The sequence below is a fragment of the Mytilus californianus genome, unplaced genomic scaffold (genome assembly GCF_021869535.1).
Source record: "Mytilus californianus isolate M0D057914Y unplaced genomic scaffold, xbMytCali1.0.p SCAF_7, whole genome shotgun sequence".
Taxonomy (NCBI): Eukaryota; Metazoa; Mollusca; class Bivalvia; order Mytilida; family Mytilidae; genus Mytilus; species Mytilus californianus.
The window spans coordinates 69,000,764-69,024,087 of record NW_026262723.1 but is presented as its reverse complement, the minus strand read 5'-3'; the positions used below and the strand labels follow the sequence as shown (position 1 = coordinate 69,024,087).

At 31.7% G+C, this 23,324-nt stretch overlaps 3 long non-coding RNA genes across 6 annotated transcripts in view; 1 reads left to right on the top strand and 2 right to left on the bottom strand.

Annotated features, from left to right (window-relative positions):
* Positions 1-4,653, bottom strand: part of LOC127709979 (uncharacterized) — a 13,935-nt gene extending 9,282 nt beyond the window's left edge. Inside the window, exons 1-2 of the long non-coding RNA XR_007985879.1 lie at positions 4,032-4,653; positions 181-2,354 (exon numbers count right to left, since the gene is read on the bottom strand). This is a non-coding gene — a long non-coding RNA (uncharacterized LOC127709979). The remainder of the gene's footprint in view (positions 1-180; positions 2,355-4,031) is intronic.
* The window catches only part of LOC127709978 (uncharacterized), a 25,670-nt gene extending 2,346 nt beyond the window's left edge, over positions 1-23,324 (top strand). Inside the window, exons 3-4 of the long non-coding RNA XR_007985878.1 lie at positions 4,660-4,824; positions 21,433-23,324. This is a non-coding gene — a long non-coding RNA (uncharacterized LOC127709978). The remainder of the gene's footprint in view (positions 1-4,659; positions 4,825-21,432) is intronic.
* LOC127709980 (uncharacterized) overlaps positions 4,818-23,324 on the bottom strand; it is a 106,012-nt gene continuing 87,505 nt past the window's right edge. For 2 of the 4 annotated variants that reach the window (XR_007985881.1, XR_007985882.1), the window contains exons 6-7: positions 18,371-18,457; positions 4,818-6,189 (exon numbers count right to left, since the gene is read on the bottom strand). This is a non-coding gene — a long non-coding RNA (uncharacterized LOC127709980). Of the gene's footprint in view, positions 6,190-15,722; positions 18,458-23,324 lie in introns of those variants that run through there. The other 2 variants (XR_007985880.1, XR_007985883.1) reach the window with 1 other exon arrangement.

The window sequence follows — 23,324 nt, the reverse complement described above, 5'->3', positions numbered from 1 at the left end:
TAACATTGAAAATTGAAATACTAAGTAAGCTTTTTGATAATGTATGAAACTTGTACTAAGATTCCACCCAACTAATAAAGAAATTGTCTGCTTGACATATTACCAGTGCATGTTTACTACACTTTTAATGGTTAAAAACGTTATAATAAGTGTAAACCAAATGGATTGCGCTATACTTACCATATCCGGTGACCTCGTTTTTCCTGGAACTCAATGTAAATATGACCGCAATCATAGGGTTGTTCCATTTACCGAAAAACATATGTACTGTATTGGTTAAAGGTGACGTAATATACAAGGATACTGAAATATAATTTCCTTGTGTAGCTGGTTTAGGACATTCACTATAATTGTTAAATAAGAAAATTGAAAAAAAAATATCATCTCAACATGTAAGAGAAAACATTGTCCACCGACAGTACCCAAATTAAACCGAGTATCCAATTTGAACCATTTCATAACCCCCAAAAAAACGACAGAAATCTATTTCTTTAATTGTCATTATACATGTCTTTAAACATAGATAAGTATTTTAATGATGCACAAAAACGTTCCTTATACATCATCAGAGGACGTCTCCAATGAAAAAAGGAGAATGTATGGAAAGGCCCATGCGACGTCCACTAAAAGTCGACTTTAAAAATGAGAAATTAAAAAATATATCATAAGCATCAATATCCTACAAAATCCTTATAACCATGGGCTATTGTCAAATTGTTCTATACATGGAGAAATAAAACAAAACATCGATTTTTACTCCTCATTACAGAATCACGGATGTGAAGTTAAGCTTGTGTGCGATTTAGGTACATCTCATTACAAAATCACGGATGTGAAGTTAAGCTTGTGTGCGATTTAGGTACATCTCATTACAAAATCACGGATGTGAAGTTAAGCTTGTGCGCGATTTATGTTTTCCTCATTACAGAATTACAAATGTGAAGTTAAGTTTGTGTGCGATTTAGGTTTTCCTCATAACAGAATCACGTATGTGATTTAAGCTTGCGTGTGATTTAGGTACTCCTTATTACAGTATCTTGGATTGTTTGGAAGTCGGCTCAAACCCATTTTATCCATGAAACAGTGCGGATTCAAATTCAAATTTGGCGAAATATAGGCTAAATAAGCATACACGGCTCCGTGTTAAAGGCCGTACTTTAACCTATAATTGTTTACTTTTTACACATTGTGACTTGGATGGAGAGTTGTCTCATTGGCACTCATGCCATATCTTCTTATTTATATATACATCTAAAAAATAGAACAGAAACTTGTGTCTTTTTCTCAAATAAACGAAGGTAAAAAAAGACTGTCAAAAAAGATGCAATTTGGGTACCCTCACGTTATATCTTTTAAACAAAACTGTGAAGGGATTGTCTATTAGGAGTGCTCTGTTCTGTTTTATACTTTGGTTTTGCCGGATACTCACAAAAGAATTTGTATTGGATTTCCCGACTTTTGGTTCGATACGGTACCCAACTAAAGTTATTCTATGAAAACACTGGGGTCTGTTTCATATTGTTGTAATGTATCATTGCTGTCGTCCTCAGGCTTTAAATGCTTTTTATTTTGATTAATGTTTTCAATATTTTCAACCGGAAAAAGAGGGTTGAGCGCCATTATGTTTTGCACGTAATCTGAGTCAAAATCTCGATCTAATGGGTCTTCTACATCTAATATCTCAGGATTTGTAATGCCTAGCTTACTCAAAATCATTGTGGGTTGTGTTTACACTAATATCTGTATGAATTGTGTCTAATATATTCGCTCATCTTCAATGAAATGCTTGTTTACACGGACACAAAAACTTCAAACCGCCTTTACCAAGGGCAGGTAACTCTTTTCTTACATATTAAAGAAGTTCGATAAGAGAATAAGAACAGATTTAGATATAGTGTGTTTCGTTCTTATGAATAATGCTGACATTGGCATATACTATCAAGTTATTTGTGAAAGCGACTGTAAACTTTCCGTTTATACCGGGATATTTAGTATGGTTTCGTAGATAATGACTTAAAAGTAAATAAATGTAGATCAAAATCTAAGTTTAGAACCACTTGTGATACGTAAACACCAACTTTCTTGCGCAGGCATATTATCTACCTTGTTAGAAAAGGAAAATCCACTGAAGAAAAATAATTACTTGACTATTTTTTTTTCTTTCCATTTTGTAATCACTTGCCTTTTATGTTCATTTTGTAATTCAGTGATGATAGTTCAATATTTGGACTTTATTTCAATAAAATTACTTATTTACTTACTTACTCTTATCCGATGATCAATGCACATCAATAGATTCAACAATGAAATAGATTGCAAAGGCTCTGCAGTGTCCATGTCGATGTACGGTGATCCTTGAAAGAATGATTATGTGAATCAACGATGATGTGGAATATGCGCCAATAGGACAGAAACCATACGACACAAAAAAGGAGAAAGACACATAGAGGTTAACATACGACCTTCAACAATGAATAGATGCCTGTACAAGATGTAACATAGCCTGAATAAGAATGATTTTTGTGGACCAAATCAGTCAGCGAAATGGTTTTTCCTGGTGGCTACACTTTTTAATTTTGACATTCTATTTTTTTGAATAACTGAACATTCTGAGTACATATACGGACCCAAATTTTTTAGCCTATATTTACAAAATTAAAACAAACTGGCTTCCCATAGAGAAATATAATTTCATTATTCCGCTTTTATTAATGTTTGAAACAAAACAAAAACATACTTTAATATCCTGTCTTGATCGTTGACAACGGCCCTTTAAATGATAACTACAGACAGCCCCGACGCCGTTTCTGTCTTTGGGTAGACACATAGACATGTGATGGAGTTAAACTGGTCAATGCAAAGAATTAGTGTATAAAAAAAAATATTGGAAAAATGAATATCAGCAAGAAGGATCCATCGGAAATAAATTTTCAAGAAGGGAATAAATGCTAAGAAATGTTTGTCGTATTTTTTTGTTTGACAATTGCCACAAAAAAGAAAATCAAGGTGTGTTAACAGGGAGGCGATCTCTTTGTTTTTTACTTTTTATTTAGTAAGGGTAAACTGCATGTCTATACAGAGAATATGTCGTCCAAATATCTGCAGGAATTGCTGAAAATATCCTTCAATGGGTTTTTTGTTTTGCCTTTATACATTTAGTTGTAAACTGCGATTCCTAATAGTAAAGGAATAATAAATCTACGATTAAAAGGGTATATATAATTTGTCAATAAGAACTTGAGATCTAGAGTTTGAAGTTAATTATGACCTGTTTTGTTGTATCCGGTCATCCATTAAAGAAAAATATGCATTGCATATTGAAAGTTTTGAACTGTTCACCCATAGCCTGTTCGTGTAAACAAGCCATCAAAAGGTTTATATATAATAGTCATTTGTTTATTTCCTATCTTGTTTCCGAAAATCTGACGACGAATAACAAGGAATACGTCATACGACTTGTATGGTTGAGTGTTTTATACTTTCTTTTTTGACATACATGTTCAAACATCAGATGTTTATGTAGAAATATGTCTTAAATTTGGCTGAATATATAAAAATGATTAAAATCAAATGTTTACATCATTTCTAAGTACTGGTAAACAAGATGAATCTTCAAGATGGTTACATCGTTAGTAACTGTAATATAATACGTATAGGACAAAATTAAATGAAATGATATTCTTATATTTAAAGATGTGTGTTTTGTGTGATGGTTGTTCAAAGAATTCGCGCCTTGACGATTTACTGTTCATTTTTCATACATGTGTTTTCTTTTGTTCTTTTTTTACATGAATCATTGAATTCTCTTTGTTCTTTCATTTTCAGGAAACTAGTACCAAGTTTTTCACCTTAAACAAAACTTATAGTTTCAATTTCACAAAACTTATATGACGTCTTTTTCATTAAACAGAACTTGTAGCTTCATTTTTAGAAAATTTGATATCAGATTTTATGTTTCGAGAAATTCGCATTTAAAGGATACTTCTTGTAAAACTAAATACAAATATTATCAAATCATTTTCTTTGCTTACCTCAGCAATTCATTACAGTATTATCACTTCTATTATTACTCTGAAAGAAGACAATTTCAAAATATAATTCTGCAAATATCGATGATACGTGGGTCTTTTTTCTGGCTTTACTTTGTTCATCACAATTTCAAAATTACTTTCGGAAAATATGTTTTCTTGACTATAATTGCATTTGTTTTTACTAAACTGCAACAAACTAATCAAAGATTAAACAATGAGACAGTTTCAACGTTGATTAGAACAAAAAATATCGATGACTTTAAACGCTTCTTTCATTGACTGATAAAAATTATATTTAAATTATTTTCGAAAATATCAATAATATGTGCCATGTTTTGGCATTACCTTTTTCCTTTTTTTCACGAATTAAACACTTACGACCGACGTACTGATTATTTGTTTGTGGGTTCCCGACCATTTATAAACTACCATACTATTTATTTTCTATATATATACATTTTTTACACATGCTTTTTAAAAAGACTATTATTATATACCAATTTCTTTGCTTCAGATTTCGAAACATCTTCTCTTTTAACTAAAAAATCACGATTTTTAATATTTTACTTTTCTTGTTGTTTTTGTTTACATCACAACATTTGAATATTTCTTTTTCTTTAAATTGTAGAAGATGCAATAATTATTCAGGTATGCAATCCATACTTGAAATGTTTGAAGGCCAGTGAAAAAGAAGACCTTGGATTAGGTATAATCAAAACAAACGCAAAAAGAACAGAAAACAGATTAAAAGTGCAAGGTCGTCGATATTTGATTATAGATGTTGAGGCTTTTAGTAAGTTAAATTGAAAGAAACAGAATAATCCCGACGACAATTTAAATCTAATCTTCAAAAGATAATTTACGTTGGTGTTGATCAGAAACCTGAAGTCTTGCCCTTGAAATAGACTTAGTATATTGACCTCAGATATTTAAAAATTGAACATCGGTTTTCGGGAATTATACTTTGTATCAGCTGGATATAAATATTAATGTTGAAATGACATTGAATATGTAGAGGTTTGAGTTATCAATCTGATATAATTTTCATTTTCAATTTAAAAGTAACCGAACTACTTGTTTATTTTTCGAAAGAAAATAATGATTCTTCTGACCAATTTCTGGTGACAACAAGAATACTTTGTTTGTCAGGAGTTTCTGTAATTTGGTTCATAACAATTCCAATAGTTTAGAAGCTAGTTTACACCCCGAATTATTAGCAAAGTTTCCACGCAAGTCCGTTTCTAGTTTTTTTATTTTATTTGAACACACGTTTTGTTCTAAACAGAAATTTGACTTCTAGTTGTCTTTTTGATTTTTCGGTGTCGTTTGATTGCTGTTTCATGGACGTATACTTCACATCTCTTTTCATCTACATGTATATTTTTTATGTGATAAATTTACGTTCGTTTACCCCAGAAAAGTTTTAGAAACTGATATGTTGATCAGAAACATTAAATCTTGTCCTTGAAATAAACTTATTTATTGACCTAAGATATTTAAAAATCATATACGTTTTCGGGAATTATACTTTGTATCAGCTGTTCATTGATATGTTGATCTGTTTTGATATATGAATATTAATGACATTGAATAGGTCTAGAGGTTAAAGTTAACATTCTGATGTAATTTTCAATTCCAATTAAAAAATATCGAACTGCTTGTTTATTTTTCGAAAGAAAGGAATGATTTTTCTGACCAATTGCTGGTTCAAGAAATAAAAATAACAAGAATACTTAGTATGCCTTAATTAGGAATTTCTGTAATCAGGTTAATAACGATTCCAATAGCTTTGCAGCTACATTTTCATCACCGAATTGTTAGAAAATTTCCATGTAAGTTCAAGTGAACATCTCATTTTATATGTTCTGTTGTGGATTGTACTTTGACCTCTACATGTATTTTTGGTTTTTTTTTTGAGTCGTTTGGTTGATGTTTTATTGACGTGTATACTCCACATCTCCTTAAATATATATTTCTTTGGCCATCACTGGGTAAATTATTCGTTTATGGTATATACTGTTCTTCCTAAGACAGTGCTACAATTCGTTAATGCCTCTGTTCTTCAAGAAGATAGTGCTACGACCCGTTAATGCTTCTGTTCTTCCAGAAGATATTGCTCAACTTGTCCCAGCTCTTCCAGAAGATCGTGCTGCGACTCCTGAAAAAATATATTACAGCAGTCCTGAATCATTAATTGTGGAAACACAAAACAGTCTACTAACGGAATGATTTTTACAGCGGATGACCGTGAGGTCATTCCGGTGTATTGCTATCGCCTAAATTTCCATTATGTAAATTAGTTTTGGGTTTTTAACCGATCTATAAACATGATAAATACGCCGACAACATCGAGTGCAAGATAACATTCCTTATCGCTTGCTATATATTCATTTCTTCAATGAATACTCATCAAATATTTTTGTTAGAATATAATTTAAAAATATTAAACTGTTTTATATGTACTTAAGTAAAAATTATTAATATCTATGCAGACGTACAGAAAAATTGTGTTAACGTATGCGGAAGAATATCTCAAGAACGATTGCAATCTCCTATAAAGGAGGCGAAGATTATATACAGATACATGCAGAGTTATTGGTCCTTGCTCTCTCGTTTGCGGGAAAATATGAATGCCTACTCAAATCTAATCTATAAGAAAAATCGAATTATTATAGAAGAGTGTCCACCATGCACTTGCACTACACTATTAATAATTAGTAGAATAGAATGATATACAAATGGATGAAAATTATATATACATGTAACTGTAATATACAAATATTAATATTAATATAAACCAGAGTATATTGATTTGCATCACTACAATACATATATATATATATATATATATATATATATATATATATATATATATATATATATATATATTATATATATAATAGTTATTACGATGATGTTGAATTCCCTTTCATTTATTTATTTGTCTCAGAAAAAAAATACATCTGTACATTAACCTCACTTTCAGGTATAAAGATGTGATTTTTTTTCTGAGACAAGTGCTTGTGACATCCACAATAACTTGCGGTCATCCGATGTTCAGTACTTCAGTACTTTGATTATTTCACGTCTAATACTTCAAGTCGACATTTCTTGGTTTTTCTTTTTGCTGTGTGACATTCTTTCTGCTAAACAGTTTTAACTTATGTTAAAAAGCAAGGTTTTCCCTCTCCTAAAAGATTAAGTGAAACATCTACCTAAAGCATTGCTAATTAAATGACAAAGTTTTTGAATAACTACGTACAGGAGACCGGTTTTATTTTATCTTATTTTTTTTTATTATTATTATTCTTATAAGATTCGTTTATCTTATGTATTATCTTCATTGTGAGGGTCTCATTTGTGACAATTTTTGGTTTCAAGACTTTCTTGGACAATGTTTAAACCGAAGTCTAGATTACACAGATCACTGATTCATTAAGCCATATTTCAGGTGGGTAAATTTTAGCAGTACAGGCAGATTTAGAAATTTTAAAAATGTTTGCAATTTTTTTGCGAAAATTGTGACGAGATATGTGATTGGAAAAATAAAAACTCGTTTTTTAAATTTTGATAGCATTATTTGTATGCAGCATTTCCTGAAGCCGCAATAATTAATATCGCATTGTATACATCGGTCAACAATCGCAATAATTAATATCGCATTGTATACATCGGTCAACAATCGCAATAATTAATATCGCATTGTATACATCGGTCAACAATCGCAATAATAAATGCACGAAATAATTTCTGAATTTACAGTAGTACAATGAATGTAATGATTCAGATCAGATTATATTTTACTGGTTGCATTTTGCTAATTTCAATTTTCGCCACAAATCGTAATGCTGAGGAGGCTTCATTGTTGATTGTTTAACATTTTGATTCACATATTTACACATATTTATACAAAGCTTGAGATTTTTCAATCGGTTAGTTAGAAATTAGCAGTTTTCTAGCAATCATCATTTTATTCGGCACCTTATAAGCACATTTTTCAAAAACAAGTACACGTGTTCATATTAATTTCCTCTAAAAACACAACTAAAAATATTAAAGCCTTTTCCGTAAACTGATATATAACATTTAATTCGATATAACATATTAGTACATGTGTCCGTTTATTTTATATTTAACCCCTATTTCCAAGTAAAGCTCTGACATGTGACTGACCTAAATAAAGAAATAAAAGAATCTAGTGTTTGAAAGTATTATAGCAGATAACAGTGACATTGAGTACTATTTTTACTTGTGAAACTTTGCGCCAAAAATATGTCTTTTTACAGTTATCCGCTAATTGAATTGGACAACTTGCAAAAATGAGATAAATAAACAAAGGGAAAAAAATACCTGTATTATTTGGCATTGATTCTCATATTTAATTTTTCTATGTCTGTCTGCTTATTAATTTAGTTCTCAGAGGACTTTTTATCCAGTGTCTTTCTCATTCAAATGAATTGACATCGGAAACACAAAGCACCTTATTTTTAGAGCGATGTATGTAAGCAACTTTCGAATATAAATCGGTGCGAAAAAAAGTCTCTTATATCAGAAGAATGTTAGAAAATGGCAAAAACCGCCAGAATTGGCTTAATGAATACACGGGTATCATCAGGACCAAATATTGAAAATCAACCGATTAAACTTGAAAGTTAATGATCACTGGTAAAATAGCAAAACACTTTCTCCTGTTGTAAATGAAATCTTGCTAATCCATACTGCGATATCTGTCACTTTATTTCTCAATGATTTACATGCAGCAAGGTAATAGAGTGTGTATAGCATCAGCTTAATTTTGTTCAATAGCCAAAGTAAATAGAAAAGAAAAATTCAAGTACATGTGGACCAAGACCTGTTAACCTTTCCGGGGCACCTGCAATAACCTCGGGTTTAAGGTAAGGTTCATGTTGCTCAGTCTTTATTCCATCATGTAGTGTTTTGTAGACTATTGTTTGTCATTTCATCGTTTTTCAGTTTTTTGCTATGATTTTCTGGGGTTTTTTTTCGACTTGTGATTTTCTATTCTCCCTTTGTTATCTTCTGCCTTTTTTTTAAAAGTGATAAAATAGTATAACATCGTGTGACCTATGTAGTTGTTAACATCCTCGTCCTTTGGTCTCCGTCGGATAATTGTCTCATTGGCAAACATACTACAGCTCTTTAATCTTATAGCATTACTTCTTTGAGATAATTTCGTATTTAAATTAACTCAAGGTTGACTGGGGAATAAAAACATGGTCACTTTGGCCTTCTTCCGACCGGCAGTAAAACCCTTGTGGGGATTCCGTTTGGCTGTGCGGGATGTATAAGTACATAGCCACGTCCAGTCAGAATGGGGGCGTTAAATCCGATGCCTCGTGTAGAGAGAGTGCCAAACTCTCTGCAAGTTACGAACCCTTGCACCAACCCCTTTGGTGGGGGCGTAGGTGGCCTGTTGCAAGGCTTAATTTCTATCCCATTCCCTCATTATCAAGTGGCAGTCTAAATTTCCCCGATCTTCATCCCGGAAAGCCTCTATTACAGGACATACCTATTTTATTTATTGTTGATTTGTTCTCGTCTGAACATGCATGAAATATTTGTCACTGGACGTTAAGCAAACATCAATCAATTAATCAATCAATCGTATTAAAATTTGATATCTGTCTGTCGCTGTGCTTCTAAATGACTTCCATGTAGCAAGGTCACACATTGTGTTAAAATTGTGAATAGTGTTCGATTGCCATAGTGCGATCTCTGAGGGTGCGATCAAAGTATAAAAGACAAGAAATAATAATTCATTAATTGTTAATGTGTTAATAAAACGATTTAATACACTAGAATTGCAGCTGTAAATATTAAAAACTAAAAAAAAATATTGTCAATATTTATAATCAAATACAAAGAACTAATGTTTTACTTTTTAAATGGTACCAAGCACAACTGGCTTAGACATATCGTATTCTTCAAATTTCCTCGTGTGGAACAAAACTTTTATAATAAAATTTATAAGATTTTTTTTATATTTATATATGACGACATCGAAATCTTTTATTCATTTTTTAGTCAGATAAGATTATCGATTACATAATGAAACAATTGGAAAAATATAGAAGTGCTTTCCCGGTTCAAATAACATGTGTACTGTGGTTAACGCTTTGACACCTAAATATAACTACAAAAAGAAGCACTCTATACCCTTAAATACATAGTGAAACTGTAATTGAAAGTAAATATTTAAACTTCTATACAATTCATATGGTTTTAATATTACATTCTCGATAGTTAATTCGAAGAAAAAAAAGTTACAATAAATTATTTACTGTGTGACATTTGAATTACTCAACTGCCCCCGCACTTAGAACTAATAGTGAATTAAGAGTCTAAAGAAAGTTTATTTTTGAATTTGCTACACAACATAAGGTTTGCGTGGTTTTTTTTATTTTTTTTTTATTTTTTTGTATTTTGCATTTTGTTTTATTAGCTAACTGAAATTAACAAACAACTGTTCAAAAATAAAACAGAAAGCAAAGTAACACTCTTCTATGTTTCAATTTTATTTTATTTTCTTTTTTATTCATTATTACTTTTTTGGGGTGAAAAGGGGGGGGGCGGATGGGGGAAGTGGTAAACTTTCAAGAATAAATTTAAGCAACAGTAGTTTACCTTTTTCAAATATATCTCATAAATGGATTAAGAAGACAGATCAAGGTAACAAACAAAAACTGAGAGAAACGCACGAACTCCAAAAGGAGCGAGACCAGATGCGTCTACAGGGTAAGCATCTTCTTCAATGCATAGACGTTGCGCAGGATGTTAATACTACTGAGCGTTACATGACGTTTCTTTTATATAATAAGGCGATTTTGACGATTTCAAAGAATGTTTTAAGCGTTCAAGCTTATATTTGATGATATTGATTTTGCTTTAACACGCAAATAACTATAACTTTTAGCAATACTCTTGTGAAGTTTTACGATGATCAGAGAAAAAATACGATATGAAAGACGTGGAACTCCGATCTTTTGCACACACAATGTAACGTTGGACATTACGTTTTTGAGTAAAAATGGGATAATTAAGTGTTACGATTTTTGCTATTTCAAATTTCAGTTTTTTTTCCTTTATTTTCAAGTCTATTGTAATCAATTCAACCAAACATCACTATATTTTTATCGAACTGACCAGTCTACGTATTTATTTTTATGATAATATTTAGCATAATGGAATTCGTACCAACATCGTGCGCAATGTTATACATTTCCCGCCATGCGAATCCACACTCTGTCAAACTGTCAATATCAGGAAAAGGACACAGCCATTTCGTATCGGTCAAACAATTCGTGATGAGACCGTGAAACTAATGTTTTGTCGATTTTAGTCGTTTGTCCTAAGAACTCTGTCGGAGCAGTTTTGTGTAGGGAGCACAACTTTGCTAATAAAGTCTGTTTTGTATGGTAGGATTATGAACGAGAGTAAAGTGTCAATTGAGATATATGTATCCGCTATACGATTGGTCAGATAGTATGTCTGCCTCTGATATGTAAGTATCAAGCACTCACTGTCATGTGGGTTATTGAGTTATCCAAATGGGAACGGTGCGGTGGTCTGACACTGACCTTTTAATCAGTATATATATATAAATAAGAAGATGTGGTATGAGTGTCAATGAGACAACTCTTCATCCAAGTCACAATGTATAAAAAGTAAACAATTATAGGTCGAAGTACGGCCTTCAATACGGAGCCTTGGCTCACAGGTTTGCTTTGTTTTTATCATTTTTGTTGTTTTTAAGCCATTCATTTTTTTGAGACTTTTAATGTTTTATATTTCATAACTCAACTCGTGTTCGGGTTAGATAGTCGATGTTAATTTTCTACGGATTTTTATTCGTTTCAATATTGACTGCTGCTATTGCTCTCTTGCGCTGTTGCTAAAGTAACAACCTACGCTAACCCTTCCGTTTATAATTTCAATTTAGTTTCAATTAATTCGGTTTTTATTTGGTTTCACTCTATTTTAAGTTAATGTGTATGTTGTGTTTTTGTTTGTATTTTGTTTCTTTAACGCCTTGTTAATGAATTTTTAATTGTTTTAGTTACCGAAATTACAAGTTCTCTGACGTTCTTAGTAACCGCCTGTTAGATTCGATTTTAAACTTAAAAACCTATGATGAATGGTATCATGCCAACATAGAATTGATTACAATCGACCTGGTTTTTGACCAAGTGTCATGAAATGGAAGTTCATTTGTTCCAAATGGAAAAATTATTCTGTAATATTATTTCCACTGGAAAAAATATTACAGTATTTGTTCATAACGGAATAAAGATTATAGAATAGTTGTTCCAACAGGAACATTTATTATGGCATTTATTATAACAAATTTTCCAGTGGAACTTCTGTTAGGTGGAACAAATATACGTTTACACGAGCACTGCATAAAACAAATATATCAAGATAAAAAAAAACCTTCAAACTTATTTGGGTTCTTCTAATTGGGATGACAGTAACATACGTTTTAGTCATCAGCTCGATAACAGTGATTACTTTTGGTAGGAACAATTCTAAAATGAGATGGACACTTTATTTTCAAAATCTAAAGCATTGTCGGTAATTCTATTGCATGTACATCAAAATGAAAATAACGTTACGCCTTTGATAAAAGCCATACATTGTTTAGAATATTGTAAACCAAACACAAAATTTTGGTGTACGCTTTTTAAAATGTTACAAAGGAAGGCAAATTACATTCTGAAACGGTGAAATTAGCATTTATGGGCGACACCATCTTGTATCTATGTTACTTGTTTTGTGAAGAAGAAAAATATCGCATGTTTTAAAATTTGCCAAAAAAAGATCAAAAAATAAAATAATACAGAACAAAGATTTTTTTAAATGTAAAATATACTTGTTTAAAACATCGTCCATTTTATAAAGGTTTAATAATAATAATAAAAAAAAACATACACTGCGATGACTGAATTACTCGAAGAAATGTGATTGTACCAAGAGGCCAAACATATATAATTGTGTCTTGTCTCCAGGCAAAAATAAGGGTATGTAGATAGGTTAAAAAATATTTTTCACACAAAAATAAGGAGATTTGGTAGGATTCCAATGAGACAATTAGTATCCATAACCCAAAGGACAAACTATATTTCAAAAGGGAAAACAATGGCCTCGTTTATACTACAACATTTATACTACAACAAGGAACACAACACAAATATGACAGACAGTAACCAACGACAAACACTGGATCACAGGTTCCTGACTTTTAGACTGTAATCAATGACATAAAGATAGTTGTGGAATTCAACGATTCTTAAATCAAAGATGTCGTGACTTGCATGGTGCTAAACAAAAAATGTCCAAAATGTGTAACGGTTGGCATGGACATTTAGAATAATTAGGGAGACAGGAAACAGAACTATTTTTTTTTTGCTAGAAGGGATACTTCACAAATGTGTTGATTTAGTGTTAGCTAACAAAAATGCTTTTTTTTTCCCGAACCACCCAGGTTTAACACATTTTTCTATTTGTTTCCTGAAAGCGATAATTTTTAACATTTTTCCAAAAATATTTCAATTCTTCAGATAAGTTTGTGTTGTATTTGCCAAGTAATGAGTTTCCTACACAACTCTATGATATTGTGAACTTTTGAACCCAATGTCTCTTTCGATAAAAAAAAACAAAAACAAAAAACACGGTAGTTTTCAAGTAAAATGGTTAATGATTAACATTTAAATTTCTTTCTGGAAATTCAAGAAATCTGTATCATAATAGTTTCTGGGGGTAGCCCTCTTATTATGAAAATAACCGTATTAATGCTGGTATCGTGCTTTATAAAACTCCTTTTTAACTGAAATTCATATGTAAGATTTGTGTATTTTATAACTTTTGTCGTCCGGTTTCTGTTTCATTGACGTTTAACTCTCATCTTATTCTATTCGTATTGTTGACTCATACACAGGTTTAAGCGAGATTCTTCGAGCCATAGCCTTCCAATTTTAAACAGTCTTTTTGAAGTTTTAAAAAGCAATATGGAAGGTTCTTTGTACGTTAATGATTTCTTAATCTGTTACAGAGGTCAAAATATGAGTAATATTGAACGTCAATTACAATTATGTCTTGGTAGAATTGAAAAATGGGCTTCTGAAAATGGTTTTAAATTTTCTGCTTCAAAAACCGTCGGGATGCATTTCTGCAACAAACGGAAATTATATTTTGATCCTGAACTTTATTTATACGGAAACCAGTTAAAATGGTTGATGAAACCAAATTTCATGGTTTAATTTTTGATAGAAAGTTAACTTTTCTTCCCCATATCAAAATCTTAAAATCAAAGTGTCTAAAAGCTTTGGATATTTTAAAAGTTGTGGCTAGCACTGACCGGGGTGCTGATCGCAACATTTTATTAAATTTATATAGACTAAGGTCACTTGTTCGGTCTAAACTAGATTATGGATCCATAGTGCATGGCTCCGCAAGGAAGTCATACATAGAAATTCTCGATGCTGTGCATAACCAAAGTCTTCGTCTGTGTCTTGGTGCCTTTAAAACCTCGCAAGTTGAAAGTTTATATGTAGAGGCCGACGAGCCTTCGCTCTCTCATAGACGTTTGAAGCTTGGTCTTCAGTATGCTGTCAGGCTAAATGCATTTAGGACAACCTTGCCTATAACTGTGTTTTCAATCCCATTTATGAAGATATTTTTGAAAAGCATGAAAATAAAATTCCTCCATTAGGAATTCGTTTAAAACCACATTTAAATACCTTTGATTTGAAATCTGTTGCTCCAGTTAAAACTTGTAAATGTCCCCCTTGGAAACTTCAAAAACCAAAAATGTTATTTGATCTCCGTAAATACAAAAAGACTGAAACACATCCTCTTTTAATTCAGCAACATTATGCTGAAATAAAATCCAACACACCTGATTTTTCAAGAGTTTATACTGACGGGTCGAAGGATGGAGACAGAGTGTCGTCTGCTGCTGTCTTTGGTGACAGAGCTGCAACTCTCCGCTTACCTTCTGCTGCATTCCATCTTTACTGCAGAAGCTAATGCGATAATTCTGGCCTTACAGTATATTGCTACTTCTGACAAATCAAAGTTTATTATATGTTCTGATTCGCTAGCATGTCTTCAAGCAATACAAAATACCAAAATTAAAAACCCGTTAATTCTAAATATCCTTTACGTAATGAGAAATTTGAAAATTCTCAATAAAGAAATTATATTTTTATGGGTGCCAAGTCATACCGGCATTCACGGAAACATTGTTGTAGATCAGGAAGCAGAGAATACCCTGAACGACCCAATATCTAAATGTGAAAAAGCATACACTGATTTTAAATCTAATATAAGAGAATATGTTTTAAATATATGGAAGAATGGAGTAAAAGAAATGACAATAAATTGCATGAAATTAAACCAACTTTATGCAAACCTTTAAACAAATTGATTAGCAGGAAAGATCAGTGTATTATTTCTAGATGCCGTATTGGTCATGCTAGAATAACACACGAATATCTTTTAAAAAATGGAATTCAACCAGAATGTATACCTTGCGATTGCAAGTATACAATTAAACATATTTTAATTGAATGTATAGACTTTTCCGAATTCAGGAAAAAAACCATTTTATTGTAAATAATAAGTATAATTTATTTAATAATATTCCGGTTGAAATAATTGTTTCATTTTTAAAAGAAATTGGAATATATTCCAAAATTTGAATTTGTTGTATTAGTTTAAAATGATTTTAAGTTTTTATCATGTTATCCTATTGATGAAATTTTATTTGTACATAATCAATTTCGCTTTAAACTAAAGTTTTAGTAAATTGAAAGACTTTTTGTCTGATTTTTAATAAAACGTCTTGTTATAATATTTAAAATATCTCTCGCCACGATATAGCCTTTTTGTGCTGATGCGGCGTAAAGCAATCACCAATCAATCAATCGAGCCATAGCCTTGATCGTACTAAATATTTATATCTTAAATATATCTTCAATTATATCCTACTTCTTTACTAAGAAAAAAAACAAAACAGTTGTAGTTCAAAAGGTTATGATTTAAATAGTTTTGTTGTGACTCATTTGACATTGTAAATAAATCGCTGGTAAACAAATAAGGGCTATCGATGAACTTAAGTTTTCAGGGGTAAACACTTCATGTGTAATTTTACATACATATAGAAAACAAACAAACAAGTCCATGTTATATTTGTATTAGCGTAAACAATATGTTTTTCAGAATTTTCACCACGAAACACGCAAAAGTCTTGATTAAAAGTATATTTAATTTAAAAATGATTGCCAATGAGACAATTATCAAAACGAGTACAAACAACGTGTATTTAAGCAATTACAGGCAATCGTACGAACCTCAACAATGAGCATAACCCATAAGCGCTTAAAGGGGAGTCGACATGGCAAATATGAAACTATTAAAACGAAAAAAACAACGGTCTGATTTATGACAAAACAATAAACGAAAAACAAATATAACAGACAGCAACCATCGACAACCACTGAATAAAAGGCTCCTGGTCGACTTGGGACAGGCACACAAAGAATGTGGCGGAGTTAAACATGTTTTTGACCACTCAATCCTCCCCCTATTCTAATTTAAGATTATTTGTGCTCGGAGATCAGTTGATTTCAAGAAAATATTAAAACAAAACAAAACAAAAAGTATGACGTTGTAGTTTTCGGTATGTAAACAAAACTGTTCTCTAAATAGGACAGATATTTTTGGCACGTGTGCCCTACTTATATATGTAAGTATTTATACATCGTTGGCTTTGAAATAGATTTGTTTGAGCTATCCTTTAGAAGGTTCATCTGGTAAAGCGCTTCTTAAGCGTTTTATACTTTTATCCTTTTATGAAATTCATTATGTAATTCGTTAAAAGAAATTTTATCAAAAAATGTTAAATGATAAAATTTATTTTTCGGATGATCTTAATATTTCAATGTTATCGTTACCGCGGCCGACAGTGAAATTATTTTAAATCCCCTGGGGCTGATTCAGGATTTGTGGTAAGGGGGCGGGACTCTAGTAATGTCGCCGGTTGGAGCGAGAAGAAAACAAATTCGAAGGTTTATTGCAAAAAAAATACATTTTTCTTTATTTTTTGGGATGCACGCCCCTGATCTTACGTACTTGTACTCATCGACCTGAATGATGACAATAGTGTCTCATTAAAATGGAAAATATTCTGTCACGTCTTGATTTATGCATATTTCAACAGTGTAGGCATTAGTTAATTTACATTCAATGAAAAGACAATGATATATATAATACCTAGCAAGGTTAAAATGAGCATGGAACGTGTTTCAGTGTTTCATCTCCAGAAACGTTAAAGGAAAATATTATGGAAAACAATGCATACAAGACCTGGAAATATGAACACAAACAACTGTCAACCGTTCAAATCCACCTTGCTTAACGAATTTGGAAATATTTTTTTTGAGGTTTCATGGATGTTTAACACTGCTACCAAAAATGGAAGATACGTGTAGTATTGTAAGAATGCCAATTGGTGATACATTCTCACAAAACCTATTGTGGTTATTACAGTATGAAAATGCCCCACTATTCAATACACGTTTCTTTTATTGCCACAAGTACCTTAAGTATATAGGGTTTCGTTTTCTAAGTAGCTATTCTGATTTTATTCTACACTAACGTTGTAATATCAAATTTGAATAAAATGCTTATTTTACTACCGTAATAATTTTTGTAAGGATGCGATCATATTTGCTACCGTGAGAATTTTTAAACGGATTTGTTGATATTTGCAACCGTGAGAATTTTTAGAAGGATTTGTTCATATTTGCTACACGTCAGTGCAAATTTTTATAAGTAAGGCTGTGTTCATTTAAGCTACCGTGGGATTTTTTATAAGTAAGGCTGTGTTCATTTAAGCTACCGTGGGATTTTTTATAAGTAAGGCTGTGTTCATTTAAGCTACCGTGGGATTTTTTATAAGTTAGGATTTGTTTATATTATCTACCGCGAGAATTTTCATACTTGTAAAGATTTGTTCATATTAGCAACCGTGAGAATTTTTATAAGGATGTGTTCATATTTGCTACCGTGATAATTTCATACGGATGTGTTCATATTTGCTACTGTGAGAATTTTTATAAGGATTTGTTCATATTTGCAATCGTGAAAATGTTTTTATTTGCCACTGTGAGCATTTTAATAAGGATGTGTTCTTTTTTCTACCGTGATATATTTTAAAAGGATGTGTTCATATTTTCTACCGTGATATATTTTAAAGGGATGTGTTCATATTTGTTGCCGTGAGAATATTTAAATTCTATCAAATACACGAAACATACATCTTTTTCTCGTTAGAGGAAATTGTACCGGTTCTCTCTTCCGACTTCCGTCTATTTTCGTCTTGGTTAAAGTAATCCGACATTGACCTACAAAAAAACATGATTTATAAACAGTTAAATTTTTAAAAAATGTTGAATCAAGTATAACCATCAAGGACATTTCTTGAGATATACGTGTACAGTACTTTAAACGAAATTTGTAAAAGTGAAAATTCGCTTGTATTCCAATCCTAATAAAACGGTCATATTTATAATGTGTATGATATTATTTTCACAACAAAATATTGTTTACACTAAACGAAACATAAAAATGTAATCTTAAAAACTGCGGTAAACTTGTATTCTGTAAATTCAGAATTTTGTGCATGCATCGATGTTTGCGATTTTTTAAAGAATGGACTGAAATGCACGTGAGATTAATTATTGCGATTTCAGTAAATGCTGCATGCAAGTAATGCTATTAAAATCTAAAATGCGAATATTTTTCTTGCGGACAAACTCAGTCGCAATTTTTTGCAATATTTTAAAAAATATCTAAAAAATTTGTGAACTAACAGTATTGAGACATCCATAATTTGATATAACTGAACGTTTTATTTTATATTCTCCTACAGAAGAGAGTTCTTTTATTACATATATGACAGATGAAGGAATTTTTATTGTTGTAAGAGAGCAAAATGTGTTCGTAATAATTTGTTTTTACAAGTCGATACCGCTGCTGGTTGACCGTGCTATAAATCCCCGAGGGTTTCACTAGTCCAATCGTCGGTCTTTGCCACTAATATGATTGTTACCACACATTCCTAAAATTATCGTTAACAGTTTTGGATACATTAAATAAAAACAATGTTCCTACTACTTATATAGCTTTGGTTGTTCTTATCTGATCCCTTTGGTCATATAGCCCCTCGATTTTGTTTTAAATTTTGGTTTTGGGCGTTCCTGGTGCAGGTCAACCAAGCAAAGCTCTTCGAACGCACAACATTTTAAAAAAAAATATTTCTAACTTCAAAGAAACGATTTAATCAATGCCACCATAATTCACTTACTACAGAAAAATTGTTAAAAGTTTGAATTTCTTTTATTCAACATACATACAAATCATTAACGTCATCAATGTTCTTATGTACTTGTATTCTTGTTATTCGGACTATAATGATCAAACATCGCTTGAACTACTTCTTACTCCCTCGTCAGTGGCTGTCTTAACTATATCTTAATATTTGTCCTAGGAAATTTAGTAATGGCAGATCTTTTATTTTATCTGTTAACTTGAACTTGAAATACTAAATAGCATTCATTTGGCGGATTCGGAGGGGGGTATAGAGGGCGTACGCCCCTTAATAGAAAAGTTAAAATTTTTAGCATAAAATCGTCCAAAAATGTTTGGCTGTATATAATCCGTTTTCGGCACTTACGCCAGTTCCCTTTAAAAAATCCTAGATCATCACCTGTATAGACACTTGTCTATTATTAAAGCTATATGGTGATCTCTTGAGTTTTTGCTTTTTATGCCCCACCTACGATTGTAGTAGGGGCATTATGTTTTCTGGTCTGTGCGTCCGTCCGTTCGTCCATCTGTCCCGCTTCAGGTTAAAGTTTTTGGTCAAGGTAGTTTTTGATGAAGTTGAAGTCCAATCAACTTGAAACTTAGTATACATGTTCCCTATGATATGATCTTTCTAATTTTAATGCCAAATTAGAGTTTTGACCCCAATTTCATGGTCCACTGAACATAGAAAATGATAGTGCGAGTGGGGCATCCGTGTACTATGGACACATTCTTGTTGTTGTTTGTTTGTGTTGTATACTATTTATATTTATAATTTATTGTCTTCCTATCTATTAGCCATGGCATTGCATTATGTGCTTATATGTATTGTATCTCCTGTATCGCAGAAACCTGCGACTGAGTTATTAATAAATTTCATCGTAGTATATCACTCACTTCTGTATAGTCTGAACCGATGTCGTTCCAGATATTAAAAAAAAATATGTTTCTTTCAATGCGTACGTGCATCACTCTGACTTTCTGAAAATACAAATATTCCACACCATCCTTCCAAAAATGACTCCTTTCAAGAAGAAAAATTATGTGTGCACCTAAAGATAATAAATATCAATGGATTTAAATTTGACAGCGAACCATAGAAGACGATAACAATCTTTCATATATGATTTTTAAAAACTGAACAGTTCTTTACCTTCATCGTCTTCAACACTTATTTCTGAATAAGCATCATCGGTACGCTCAAGCCCAAAGTTTGAAAAGCAAAAGAACCTAACTAGTTCGGCCTGTTATGGCAAATTTCCTTAACAATAATTTATTTTTTGTTGCGATGTGTATGAACAATGAATTATCGTTGTGAAATATACATAAGTACTTCAATAGTATTAAAGGTACCAATTAAACTACACCCGATACACATGTCGACAATTACTAGTAATATCTCTTCAGTAATGACCAAGGTCAAGATGGTTAAAAACCCAAAACTTTATACAAGTGTTGAAGAATAGATATAACCGAAAAGTACCAAAAGTACAGCAAAACCAGGACAAGAGTACTTATAAGTTCCTCAATAAAAGTCTACACCAGAAATACGTGCAAATTGCAGTGTTCCATTTATTGTGGTATTGACATAGCTTAGTACCAAAAGTATGGCAATAACTGGACAAGAGTACTTATTAGTTCCTCAATAAAAGTCTACACCAGAAATACGTGCAGATTACAGAGTTCCATCTATTGTGGTATTACATAATTTATTACCAAAGTATAGCAATACCTGGACAAGAGTACTTATAAGCTCCCCCTTAAAAGTCTACCCCAGAAATACGTGCAGATTGCCGTGTTCCATATATTGATCAATCGTTATATCAAGTGTTTGAGAACTATTCCAGGAAAAACCGCAAGACGACTGCATTCAACTTTTTTGTTCCTGCATCAAAGCAATTGTTTGATATTAGATTAAAAAATACTTTGGTTCCCTTTATCTTAAGCTCTTTTTTAAATTGTTATTGGTTATGATCCAATAATCCATTATGGATGTAACCTTTCTTTGCAGTACTCATGTTTGGTAGTTGTGACGACACGAAAAGGACGTACGTTACGCAGAAAGAATTCGATTTACTACAGAGTAACAGAAAATATGAATGTTTGCCTATATATTAAAATCATTACTACAGAAACACAGTCTATCACTGCATCGCATGTGATTCAACATTTCCCAATGTATGGTCATGTATTCCCACTGTATGGTCATGTATTCCCAATGTATGGTCATGTATTTGTTTCATTCACATGGTCACTGATATGATATCGATGACTAAATGAAACCTACTGGGGTTTATTATTAAACAGTTTAAATAATATACTTTGATAACTTTCCAATACTTTCAATAACACCCATAATATAATATAAAATAAATAGTTCAACGTAGATATCGCCATTGAAGACAGTTTATTGAAATATTGGAATTTTTTATATAGTTTTGTCAAAATTCGCGTTACAGAGCACCCAGAACCAAAAAGGATTTTCATCTTAAAGACAACAAAATGCTTTCGTAGAATTTTGGTTTTGTTTGGAATGTCCCTTTTATTCAGTTTTGAAATAAATAATAAAAAAATGTCAAAATTGTTTGATTATGCCACGCCTACGATAGTAGAGGGCATTATGTTTTCTGGTCTGTGCCGTCCGTCCGACCGAAGTTTTGTATTGTATCGCAGAATAATATATTTCTACAATCATTCAATATTTTAAATATTTAGCAAGTCTGGGGCTTTCAAAAAGTTCAAATGAGGAACTGCTATTGGATGCACTGATAGAATCTATATTTATAAAATGATTTTTTCAACAATTTCCTTTCAATAATGACACGTAAAACTAATTTATCTATTATTTATTTATTTAAATAGTTAATTTGCACCCAACACGCAGTAGTTAGATAAATTAAATCCACGTCCTGTTTCAGAATTCTTTTTACTTGTGTAAAATTGTGCACCATATTTAATAACTGTAATTGATAGTACATCCAGATACAATTTAAAGGTGAAGATGATCAATCATAATCTTATTATTTGCACACGAATTTTGAGAAATGAATGCAACAGGTTGACAAAGGTTATTGTACTATGAAATCTATGTCGTTTAAAGTCCATCAAATTAATCGCCGTGTTTTTGAAAAATATACAACCTTGTTCATGTGACAATGACATTAAACGTAAATAATAAAGTACCGTTGCATGTTATTTTATATTTTATGAGACATACAGAAATCTAAATGAAACTTTATTCAAATTCGATTCAATGCAAATAGATTGATTGATTGTTGGTGTTTAACGCCATTTGAAACACACTTTTTTTTGTGTAGATGCATCCGGAGTAGAATAAGAGAGCCACTGACCTTCGGTAGGAAAACTGGCAATCCATGCACGTTGCACCTTGCCACGAGCTGGGTTTGAACTCACAACCTCAGTGTTGACGTGCTAGTGATCACTACAAATGAAGTCTATTAGACCACACGGCCACCGAAGCCCCATGTTATTTGACAAAAAACTGTTTTGTAATATAGTCAAGTTGTGAATGAATTAATCAGTGACGACTAAAAAGATGAAACGACACGAAGAGTCACTGACAAGTACTCAAATCTTTTCATATTCTTCAGTGGAAGAAACAAATATTAAACCATTAAAACATACTGATATTAGTTAAGAATTTTTATATCGGAATACATCTTATCAATATCACGATAAAGGATTCTCATAGCTAATAAAAGCCAGTTTTAATTAAATATATTTTACAAATCATTTTACAGTCTTATATAAACCTCGGTACTTCTAAAAAGGTTTTTATATAACAGCAACACACATAATGGTAGAAAAATACCATGCCTTGTAAAACTCCTAAAATATCCCGCATAACTTATAATTGCATTAGCCATAATTTAGTGGTCATCC